The following is a 12,680-nucleotide window of genomic DNA, read 5'->3' as shown; positions in this document are numbered from 1 at the left end:
CGTTCTTTTTCAGATAGCGCAAGAGAAGGGGTCGTGAGGCAGAGGTCACCCAGAGCAGATATCCTTCGGGCGTCAATTATTTCCCTCGAGGTTCGGTCCATGCTTCTTCTGAAAGTTCGGCACTTATCAAACATCGGTTTACAAACTTGCTGATTTTGTTTTGTGCATTCAGAGCAGTGAAGCGGCAGATTGCGGTCTTTGGAGGTAGCCAAATCATTTTTGTGTTCCCTTAATCTGTCGTTGAGGCAACGCCGTGTTTGTCCGACGTATATTTTTCCACAAGATAGTGGAATTTCATAAACTATCCCTTCAGCGCAATCTACATTCCTGTTTTGATGATTATTCTTGCATGCAACCCTTGGCTTTGTCGTGGGACTACTCATACAACTAAGAATGGAGAGCTTACACTGGGCGGAAAAGGCTACGCGAACGTCTGAGCGTTGCGCTAGCTTCTTTAGGTTGTGCGAGAATCTATGCATATAGGGAATTACTGCCGTCTTTTTCTGCTTCCTTGATGACACTGTCTCGGGGCTATGTTCGCCTTTTCGTTCGTGCTTTAGCAAGGCCTCTGCAACAGATATCTGTAAATGCTTAGGATAGCCTGCTGACGTTAGCCTGAACGACTGCCGAGCGAAACTGTAGTCTTGTAAGTGTTGGCAAGATTCCTTCAGGGCATTCTTGAAACATTAATTAACAATAGCTCTCTTAACCAGTTTGGAATGCGCTGATTGAAATTGAAGTAGTGGCTTGTTGGATCGGAGTTCATATGCCCAACAAATGTGGTTGTCAGTAAATACAATCTTTAGATCTAAAAAGCGAAATCTTCCATCTTATGGAAGTTCGTGCGTCAGAGTTAGTGGTTTAAGACCCTCACAAAAAATGGCGAGTGTATTAAAAACATCATGCTCATAAAACCCAGAGCTGATGTTAAAAATCACTAAAAAGTCATCTACAAATCTAAAAACTTTAAGCACATTGGTCCCTTCAAGACTGTCGCGCAGTAATCGGTCATATTTGGCTAAAAGTAAATCACAAAGAATGGGAGCAATGCAGGAACCAATGCAAATTCCTTATTTTTGGAGATAAAAGCTGTTTTCCCAATTCGCGAAAGTTGAATTTAGATAAAAAGTTAGAAGCTCTAAAATGCACCAACCGATATTCCTGCAGAATTCTGGAAAGCGACCACTCCAACTTGATCAATGCTCTCCTCAATGCACTCGAACAACATATCCTTAGAGAGGGAATAATATAAGTCTTTAATATCACTCACAAACCAGAATGTCCTTTCCGTGTGATAGTATCCGGAAATGAAACATGGCAGAAATCGATAGCTCTGTTTTTGCAAGAGAAACTGGCCCTTTTGCGTGTTAATGATCCCTTCGTGGTAAAGAAGTCTGACGAGGTCCTTGAATTTCTGAACTCCTGTAACGATAAGCGGCTGAGTGCTATGTCCATTGACATTAAAGACTTATATTATTCCCTCCCTAAGGATAAGATGGTAGAGTGCATTGAGGAGTGCATTTATCAAGTTGGAGTGGTCGCTTTCCAGAGTTCTGCAGGAATATCGGTTGGTGCATTTTTAGAGCTTTTAACTATTTATCTAAATTCAACTTTCGCGAATTTAGAAAACAGCTTTTATCTCCAAAAAGAAGGAATTTGCATTGGTTCCTGCATTGCTCCCATTCTTTGTGATTTACTTTTAGCCAAATATGACCCACTACTGCGCGACAGTCTTGAAGGGACCAATGTGTTTAAAGTTTTTAGATTTGTAGACGACTTTTTAGTGATCTTTAACATCAGCTTTGGGTTTTACGAGCATGATGTTTTTAATACACTCACCATTTTTCGTGAGGGTCTTAAACCACTAACTCTGACGCACGAACTTGCGGAAGATGGACGAATTCGCTTTTTAGATCTAAAGATTGTATTTACTGACAACCACGTTTGTTGGGCATATGAACCCCGATCAAACAAGCCACTACTTCATTTTCAATAAGCGCATTCCAAACTGGTTAAGAGAGCTAGCGTTAATTCATGTTTCAAGAATGCCCTGAAGGAATCTTGCGAGCACTTACAATACTACAGTTTCGCTCGTCAGTCGTTCAGGCTAACGTCAGCAGGCTATGGGAAGCATTTACAGATATCTGTGGCAGAGGCCTTGCTCAAGCACGAACAAAAGGCGAACATAGCCCCGAGACAGTGTGATCAAGGAAGCAGAAAAAGACGGCAATAATTCCCTATATGCATACATTCTCGCACAACCTAAAGAAGCTGGCGCAACGCTCAGACGTTCGCGTAGCCTTTTCCGCCCCGTGTAAGCTCTCCATTCTTAGTCGTATGAGTAGTCCCACGACAAAGCCAAGGGTTTCATGCAAGAATAATCATCAAAACAGGTATGTAGATTGCACTGAAGGGATAGTTTATGAAATTCCACTATCTTGTGGAAAAATATACGTCGGACAAACAGGGCGTTGCCTCAACTACAGATTAAGGGAACACAAAAATGATTTGGCTACCTCCAAAGACCGCAATCTGCCGCTTCACTGCTCTGAATGCACAAAAGAAAATCAGCAAGTGTGTAAACCGATGTTTCATAAGTGCCGAACTTTCAGAAGAAGCATGGACCGAACCACGAGGGAAATAATTGAATCCCAAAGGATATCTGCTCTGGGTGACCTTTGCCTCAGCACCCCTTCTCTTGCGCTATCTGAAAAAGAACGGGCGTACTTGGCAAAGCGCGCGACACGTTATTAGGTTTTTCAAAATTTTTTTGCGCGTTTTACCATTTTGCCGCCTTTCTCGCATCTTGCCATGTATATATATACATGTATTATTCATGAATAAATTTAATTGTAAGTCAGCGCTGTGTGTGTCTTTTTTATCTTTGTCCCTGTCTTTTGGGCTGTTTTAAAGAAGCATTAAGAGCAACACAATCGGGAGAGAAGAAATGCTCCAGGCGGCCGAGCGGCCGCACGCAAGATGGCGAGGCACTTATTTCTCCACCTCTGAGCTGTATCATTGCTCCCTCCTCTGCAGCATCGCCTCGATGCGACCTGGTGTCGCAGTGGGAAATACGGTTTAGATGCGCGAGGTTAAGCACAGGTATGACGACACAGAACCGGCGACACTTAGCCTCAAGTACAATCAGCAGGACGGTCATGGTACGGCTTCATACAAACAACATGCACAACATCCGAACGCCGTGGTCTGAGCGATAGGTGTGCTGGGGTTGCGGATGAAACTTCGTACGTTACGTCGCCAATGCGACGGTGAACAAGGTACGAACCGAAGTATTGGCGCAATATATTTTCAGACAACCCACGGCGACGAACTGGTGTCCATACCAACGCATGGTCGCCTGGCTCGTACCTAACAGATCATCGGCCCAGATTGTAGCTGTCAGCGTCGACGTTCCGTTGACTGTGTATTCGCTACCTGGCCAGTTGACGGCCTTCTTCATCCCGCTGAACGAAAGCGGCGATGTCAAGATCAGGCGCTTGGTCACACAGAGGGTCGACGGACCACACGGCATCCGAAAAAGTAATACCTCGACGGCCGAAGACAAGCTGGAAGGGCGGTGTGAGCCGCGTTGTCTCCTGCAGGACCGTATTGCAAGCGAATGTTAGGTATGGGAAAAATTTGGCCCAAGGTTTATGCCCCACATCCACATACATGGAGAAAATGCCGGACAGGGTTCTGTTGAGGCGTTCCATCAAGCCTTTTATCTTTGAGTGGTACGCCGTAGCACGCCTATGGCTGGTATGGGTCAGATCTAGGACTGCCTGAGCTAAAAGCGGGCCATCAAAGCAGCTCTACGGTCAGTGATGATAACCGCAAGGGCTCCATGACGCAGCACGATGTTGAGTACAAAAAACGTAGCTACCTCGACAGCAGTTGCGTTTGAAAGCGCCGTTGTCTCAGCGTATCCCGTCATATAATCCGCCACGGCAGCAATCCAACGTTTTCCACTCGATCACTTCAGAAAAGGGCCGATCAAGTTCATTTCTCTTCGTTGGAAAAGCGTCTTCGGAGGCGCTATGGGGTGAAGAAATCAGGCGGGTTTGAAGGGAGGAGTCTTACGGCATTCGCACTCGCAACAGGGTTTGAGAAATTTCCCCAATGATGGGAGTAATCTGGGCCAGCAGTACCTCTTCTGAATCTTTGCAAATGTACGTCCGACTTCCAGTTGATCGGCAGATGGTTCGTCGTGGCGTGCGCTTACGATATCGGGTCACAGCTGTGGCGGGACTATGAACAGAAATGTTACGGCCTTGCTGTCAAAGTTGGTCTTGTAGAAGGCGCCATTTTGCAGAAAGAAAGATTTCAGCCCACGAAGGAAAACACGAGCAACACGGGGAACATCGCAGCCTTCAAGGTACGCGATGAGCGGCGCTAACTCTGGGTGCTCCCTTTGAAGCTGCGCTATATCGGTTGCGATAACAGCACCAAGGAAAGAGAAGTCTTCAGTGATTCCCGGGGAAGCCAGATCCAGTGTCGCGCATGATAAACCATCCTCATATTGATGCTTCCACCCCGATTTGTACACGACCGTTTCGTATTGCTCCGGTAAACGGAGGTTCCACCTCACCCACCACCCAGATGGGTCTTTTAGGCTGGCCAGCCAGCATTACGAGTAGTGGTCACTGACAGCGCGAAAGGGTCTGCCGTAGACTTTTGCACGGAATTACTGATCGACCACATCAGCGCAACACATTCTTTCCGAGTCGGTGAACAGCTGAATTCCTGGCGCGAAAGTGTACGGCTTGCGTAAGCGATGACTCGTTCTGCGCCGTCCTGCCACTGTACCAGGACCGCCCCAAGGCCTACGTTGCTGGCATCGGTGTGTATGTCGGTTGCTGCGGCGCCATCGAGGTAGGCGTGTGTAGGAGGACGTTGCACGCGGCAGCGTAGCTCTACGAAAGCATCGTCTTGGTCGCTTCCCCATAAGAACTGTCAGCGCTGTAAAGGGTTTAGTTATTCTGTACAAATCTTAGACAAATCGTCGATAGTAAGAGCACAGGCCCCAAAAACCGTGGAAGAGTATTCTTGTCAGTGGGGCGTGGGAAACTGGCGACAGCAGCGGTCTTGTCGTGATCTGGGAGAATACCGCGCGCTGATGCCCGATGAAGCGAAGCTCCTCAAAACCGAAATATCATTTTTTTCAGCCATGATCGTATGTTGCGCACAATGGAGCGCCCGGAGCGCTGTGCGCAGCCGCTGGAAGTGTTGCTCGAAGGTGGGCGAGAAAATGACGACATAATCCGGGTATACGAGGCACGTCTGCCACTTGAGCCCAGTCAAGACAGTTTTCATCATGCGTTGGAAGGTGGCCGGCACTGAGCAAAGACCAAACGGGGGGTCCTTAAATTTGTATAGACCATCAGGCGCCACAAAAGCAGTTTTCTCGCGGTCTCGCTAGTAAACCTCTATCGGAGAGTATCCGTTTTTGAGATCCAAGGAAGAAAAGCACCTAGCATCCCGTAGAGGCGCTGACGATCCGTGGCACGCCACACTTCACTCTATCTGGGTCGCTGGTAGGCTGGTGGAGCGTGGCCACGAGCGGAGCTCGGCGGGAGCATTGCTGGAGTCGCGGCATTGAGGTCGTACCCAGAGGCCTTACGTAGAACGATCGTATAAGTGGACCGTGCATCAAGCCGGCGAGGAACCTGAGAAATTTGGTGCTGCTGTGCTGCCAGGCGCCCCTCGACCCGGACGGCTTCACTCAGTGGCGGGAAAGATGGCGGATCGGACGGCATTCGGAAGGCCTGCAGTTCCTCTCTGACTACAGGCCTGACCAGCACGCGTAGAAAGGTCGCGTCGCTACCGAGAGGCATAGAGGAGGGATCAGGCTCAAAGGTGTTGACGTCGTGATTGTATTGACGGGCTCGCTGTTCCAGCGTCTTTTCCATAGTGGCCGTCTCGAAGAGAAACTCTGCCGCAGTGCACGGTGGGCTGCGCACAAGTCCAGCGAAAAGCTCTTGCTTGATACTTCGTATGAGGTAGCGAAGCTTCTTGTCTTGAGTCATATTATGATCCGCGCGTTTAAGAAAGGCGGGTCATGTCCTCGTACTACATGCGCACACTCTCGTTGTGGCGCTGGTCGTGCGAGTGTAACGCAGCTTCTGCTCGCTCTCGACGAACTGCATTCCAGAAAGTGGTTATCAGATTGCGGCTGAAGGCGTGCCAGGGTGCAAACGAGGCTTCATGGTTTTGAACCATGACCGAGCCCACCCTTCAAGCGCAAAATAGTCATTGGGGGCTTATGGGCATCGCTCAAGCCATTATAACGGGCAACGTGCTCGAAGATCTCGAGTCAATCCTCGGCGTCCTCGAACACGCCGCCATGAAACGACGGGGGTGTTCGTGGCTGGTAACAGAGGATTTGCGCCGAGAGCCTGGTCTCAGTTGCCATGGCAGCTGGTTCCTCCGAAGACCAAGGTTGGGTCGCCCTTGTTGATGCCGAAAGGAGTCCGGACTCAGGGGACACGCCACTTAGATGACGGCCGTGGCGCTGCTGAGCGGTGTACTGGGGTGAGATCTGTGCTGGTCGGTCGCCTACGCGGATCTGAAAGCACATCCAGCACCTCCACCAGATTTGTTACGAATATTACTCGCCACGCAATCGAGGACAGAAGAACTGCTCGAGGCTGCCGAGCGGCCGCAAGCAAGATGGCGAGGCACTTCTACTTTCTCCCCTTCTGAGCTGTGTCTGTATCATCGGCACACGCAAGCACATGGATAAAAAGGATGGCCTCCAGGTCTCGAACAAGGGGAATAAAAGCCACATTAAGTAAAGTGGGCGAGATAACGAAGAATTGAGGCCCTCCTCTGTTGGAAGTGAAGCTACCAAAGGGCTTTCTGTGGACACGCACACTGAAGGTTCGATTTGTTAAAAAGGCGTGAATGGATAGGAGAAAGCGGTGAGAAAGACCAAGAGTTTGAAAGGAGGCAAGAATGGTAGGGTCAGGTATGTTTGCTTGTGCCTTTGTTACGTGTGTAGCGATCCCCGTTCGAACAAGGTGACTATGCGGATAATGGTGAGTCACGCCAGCAGCCAAAGTAACGAGAACAACTTTTGTTCCAATTTTTTTTTTGGGGGGAAAGCGATTTGGGAATATGGGTAACAATTATGGGAATCCAGCCGTCATGACAAGCGTGTGGCGAGAATGTTTTCGTAACGCTTGCAGTTGTTAGGTGTGAGGGAAATTGGACGAAGGGCAGAGAGACACTGGAGGCTGACCGGACTTTGGTATTGGAACCACAGTGTAATGCTCCCACTCTCCCTGCATGACACTAGAATGCCTCACTTTATTTATTTGTTTATTTATTTATTTACCCTCAAGCCTTAGGAGGCGTTACAGAGGGGGTGGCTACAGGGTTAAACAAGATTCCAACAAAACAATTTGAAAAAGAGAGAGATAAAGCAAACGCGTGCAAGCACTCCTGCTTGGGCAGCACTGCTGCCGGCAGTATTTGGAAATAAATAAATATTGAAACATATGTTGCAGGGCCTAAGAAAAGAAACAAAATGCTCTAGACACAGCAAACGAGTGATAAGAAAAAACACGAAATAAGCAGGGTAGACAGTCAAAAAAATTTTAGTGCGTCATTGAATGCCACAGGATCTTGAATATAGGCAGTGGAGGAGGGAAGGTGGTTCCAGTCCGTTATAGTTTTTGCAAGCAAGAGTCAGAAAACAGATTTGCATGGCAGTGTGGGGCGCGAACTTTATATGCCTGATCGACACGCGTTGATACGTAAGTAGGTTCAGAAAAGAGTTCACTTTTCAGTAAAGGGTTCTTGAAATACATTTTCTAAACAGGCACAAACGGGAGATCTTCCTTCGAGTGTGCAAGTTTGGTAGACCTAGTTGTGATTTCATTAAGGAAACACTTGTAATACCGGCATAATTAGACAGAATGAAGCGCACTGATCGCTTTTGGATTGCTTCGGTGTTGTCGGTTAGTGTGGAAAGTGCTGGGTCCCATATTGCGGAGGCATATTCTAGTTCCGGTCGAATTAATATTTGATACAAAGTTACTTTGAGATTATTTTTAGCTTGAGATAAGTTCCTACGCAGATAACCGAGAGTGTAATTAGCATTGCTCGTAATATATTTCACATGAACATGCCATGAAATGTTGTTAGTGACGTAAACTCCGGGATATTTAAAGGATGTGACATTTTCGAGAGCTATGGAGTTAATTCTGTAGCAGTAAGGTATAGGCATGTTGGTACGGCGGGATATTGTCATGATTTTGCATTTACTGGCATTTAAGGTCATAAGCCAATTGTTACACCAGTGTGATATCGCGTCTAGGTCGGACTGCAGGAGTATGTCATCATGAGCGTTTGTGATTTCACAATAAAGAACACAGTCATCGGCATAAAGCTTTATGGATGAGGAAACACAGTCAGGAAGGTCATTAATATACATTAGGAACAATAACGGGGCCAGAACAGAGCCTTGTGGGACACCGGATTTTACAGAAGTAGATGAAGTAATATTGTTAGCTGTAACAAACTGGGAGCGACTAAACAGGAAACACACAATCCATTTTATGATGCAGGGGTCAATGTTCAGAATGCTTAATTTTAGAAGGAGCAGGTTATGGGGTACTTTGTCGAAGGCTTTTGCGAAATGTAGGAAAATGCAATAAATTATTGATCCATGGTCTAGAGAAGACGCTATGCTGTTAGTAAGAGATAATAGCTGTGGTTCACACCAGTAGTGTTTGCGAAAACCGTGTTGGACAGGAGTAAAAAATAAGTTTATGTCGAGGAACATTATGAGGTTAGAGTACATTATATGCTCTAATAATTTGCACGGGATGCTGGTTAATGTGATTGGTCTATAATTAAGAGGAGAATGAGCATTACCGGATTTGAAAAGCGGGACCACCTTACCCACCTTCCAGTCCTGAGGCAAAATGCAGTGCTGTAGGGACTGTTCAAAAATGCTGGCCAAAATAACGGATGAATATACTTCAGTGTTCTTCAAAAATTTTGAATTAACCTCATCAACACCACAAGAAGATGAAATCTTCTTCGCTGGAAGTGTCAAGTAGCGTTTGAAAAGCAGTCCCTTCCAAGTTACGGAATTGGGAGTTGTGTGTGCCGTCGTGCCCGGGAGAAGGGGCAGTTTCGAGGCGTTCAGTACATGCCAGCAGCTCTGCCATGGTTAGGTAAGATGTAATATCATCGGAGGGCTCTGCAACCGACAAGTCAGGAAGAGATGTAGAGGTGCAGTTATGGTGTGGAAAAAACTGGCGGGCCGCTTGTTGTGCAAATGTATCCCCATCCAGATTCAGCGCGAGGCGAATGCTCTCTGTGTAATTTGCAACCTGAGAAGGGCGCTCCATGGCATGAAACACACTCCAAAGATGTCGATTGCCCAGCGTAGAGGACAGGCAGACGCACCATGCATCCACGGGTTGCCTGCTTTATAGCTTTGCATAGTGCCGCGCACGTGCGGTAGTCAGGTGAAAAGCTGGAAGAGCCGAGGGGTCATCATGGTGACTGAAGCATACTGTTCCGCCTGGCGAGGAAGAGCCCACACATTTAGGATGTTTGTGTCTGGGTCATCTTTCTTTGCAGTAGTGGTAATAGTGTGAGTCACGAGAACAGCAGAGAGAGTAGACAGTGCTTGCTAAAGACGGGTCCACTCTCAGCACATCCAGACTTGATTATCTCTTTTAAGGGTTCGTACAATATTGCAAGTTCAGGAGCTCTTGTTCTCTTCGCTTATTTTTAAACCAAAACAAGAATATTTGAGGTAACCCTGTAAGCCGAGTCCTTTCTACAGGTGTTATTGCGTTTACGAGAATTCACTCTACGAAACCAAAGCATGAGAAATGTCCTTCTCTTCTCGAGTGCCCACCGTGCCTTCTACAAGATAACGATTATCCCAACTTTGATCGTCACACCATCGCAGATATGTTTGCGTGTTATATCACTAAGATGGCATTCAAAAAGTTCTTAAAGAATTCCCAGAACCTCGGGAACTCAGCGAAGTTGACGCACATGCCGGTGAATACGAAATATAAAGTATTTCTGTTGCTTTTAATTATGTATGCCGTAAGGGTAAAATAGTGGAATACACATTGCCTCGTACAAATATTTCTTACGTAATATCACTTTTTCGCAGTACATCATTCGACTGGAAATGTTACCTAGGAGAAGTTTTTCATGAACATCGCCAGTAATTATTTTCATGGCCAGCAACTCTTCACGCAATAATTTTCTCATATATAGGAAGGTTTCACTATAACAACCGATATCTCCAAACAGGTCCCATCGGCAGGCTTTGCTTCGTCTGCTATTAACGTTTTTGCAATGGTCAAAAACGTTCCCATTTTCTTTCATATGACAATCTTAACTCCTCGATGGGACAGATGGGAGAATGAACCGTTATTTTCAATATTTCCACGACACTACATTACAATATTTCAATATTCAAAACTTTTTATCTAATAATGGTGGACATTACTACACATTATCTATGATTACCAGGTTTTCAAATATTACTTTTAAAATACTTCAAAATACCACGAATGATAGCCTATTTCCTAGAACTGCAAATGGTCCCTCAATGTATTAAAAAAATTCGCAGTCCTGTAAGACCTCGTTATGGCGAAATATTGGCTGTAACGAAGGAATGATTTTTCCCTTTGGAAGCACTCTCTGAAACGCATGTTTCGCCTAATCCCCAAGAAACCTCCTCTCATCATTTGCCGCTTAAATTACCGATTTCTAACTGCAGGAAACGCTTTCAGGACCTCTTGACGTTAGACAATGAGATTATCGCCTACGGCCAGCGCTGTCGACCGCCGCATAAAAGATGGTGAACACTGTTTCCTTCTATAGGGAGGGCCGCATGGTGCGTTTCGTCGATCGATACAATGGCTTCGGAGAAGCAAATCTTTGACGCAGGTGCACCAATGATCGTCGAATCTCAGGCGCGCGGCCCGCTGCCCTTCTCCATTTCCCCCATTTCTACAACCTGCTTACTGAGCGCTGTGAGCTCTTTGTGCTTCTCAGGCTTCAGGTGCCGTAATTTTTCCGTTTTCGCGGTATGGTCGATAGGTTTTATTTATTTATTTATTCAATACTGCAAGCCTTTACGGCCCAAGCAGTAGGCGCGTACATATGACATCAGTATACAGAACGAAGATAACAAATAATAATCTCAAAACACTTGTTCTTTGGGCAATAGAATATGAGCAAAACAAGGACTAAACGCAATGCAAACCGAGCTCTTCATTTGGGAAAGTCATAAGCATATACAGACAGAAGAAAGCTGATTAATAAAATATCCATAAATGAAATGTCAAACATGCAGCAAGGAAAAAACACCATCAGTTTGGGCAACCAAAAAGCTCACAACAAAAACATATAAGAGCAATTCAAGGTTTCCATTGAATCAATGCTGGTTAGAAGAGGCACAGGTAAGTTGGTCCAATCTGTTATCGTGCGAGGAAAAAAAGAGTATTTAAAAACATTAGCTCTGATGCTGTATGGCGTTAGAGAGTCATCGTGTCAATGTTCGGCGTGCCGTAAGTAGTGTTATGTATGGGTCAGGAGTTAGAGCAAGAAGGTTATAATTGGTTTGGTTTGTGGGGTTTAACGTCCCAAAGCGACTAAGGCTATGAGAGACGCCGTAGTGAAGGGCCCCGGAAATTTCGACCACCTGGGGTTCTTTAACGTGCACTGACATTGCACAGTACGCGGGCCTGTAGAATTTCTCCTCCAAAGAAATTCTAGCCGCCGCGGCCGGGATCGAACCCGCGTCTTTTGGGTCAGCAGCCGAGCACCATAGCCACTGAGCCACCGCGGCAGCCGAAGGTTATATTTAAGAAGGAACATGAATTTTAAGCGCTGAATTTTTCTTCTACGTTCCAGTGTCGGTATTCCATGTTGTTTCATTAGCACTATCGGAGAATCAGTTGTACGGTACTTAGAAAAAATAAACCTGACTGCCTTACGCTGGATTCTTTCGATAGCGTCAATGTTAGTTTTGGTATAAGGGTACCATACTACTCATGCGTATTCAAGTTTTGGTCTTATTAATGATGTATAAGCTAAAAGTTTAGTTTCGGCGGGGGCGTGCTTCAATTTACGACGGAGAAGGCAAAGTTTCCGAAAGACTGGGTCACGTACGTTAGTTATGTCAGTGTTCCAGTTTAGGCTATTTGTTAGTGTGACGCCCAGATATTTATAACGGTTTGACAGTGCGTTTAGTGAGCTTTACTGCATCCACGCCCCGCCGGTTTTCGAAGACGGGCATTCGCTGCATCAATGGAAAAGAAAAGTTCAAGACAACTTTCGGCAACCAGTTGGTCAAGGCGGGAATAGCGACTTCATCTCTATAGGCTTCATTGCGGACATCGTGCGCCCATAGGGCTGAGACATTCTTCCAGGGGCCGGTTCAGACGCTTAGGAACGCTGGTTTTCCGGTTAACGTGAGTTCAGCTTTATTTTTACACATGGTATAAACAAAAAGAGGGGCACACTCTCCTCTTTTCAGGCCTTGCGAAAGATCCATTCATCTACAGTAGTTCTCGCTTCAAGTGCTTCGATCATTTTTAGATCTTATGCGTATTCATACGTTTTGCAAAAGCAATAGCGCTTGATTCTTTCGCACATTGTCACAAACGTGGTACGTCCCAAACCCTACTGTC

This window comes from Amblyomma mixtum, chromosome 10 (genome assembly GCF_055824585.1).
Source record: "Amblyomma mixtum isolate Tamu chromosome 10, ASM5582458v1, whole genome shotgun sequence".
Classification (NCBI taxonomy): Eukaryota; Metazoa; Arthropoda; class Arachnida; order Ixodida; family Ixodidae; genus Amblyomma; species Amblyomma mixtum.
This window is presented reverse-complemented; position numbering follows the sequence as displayed.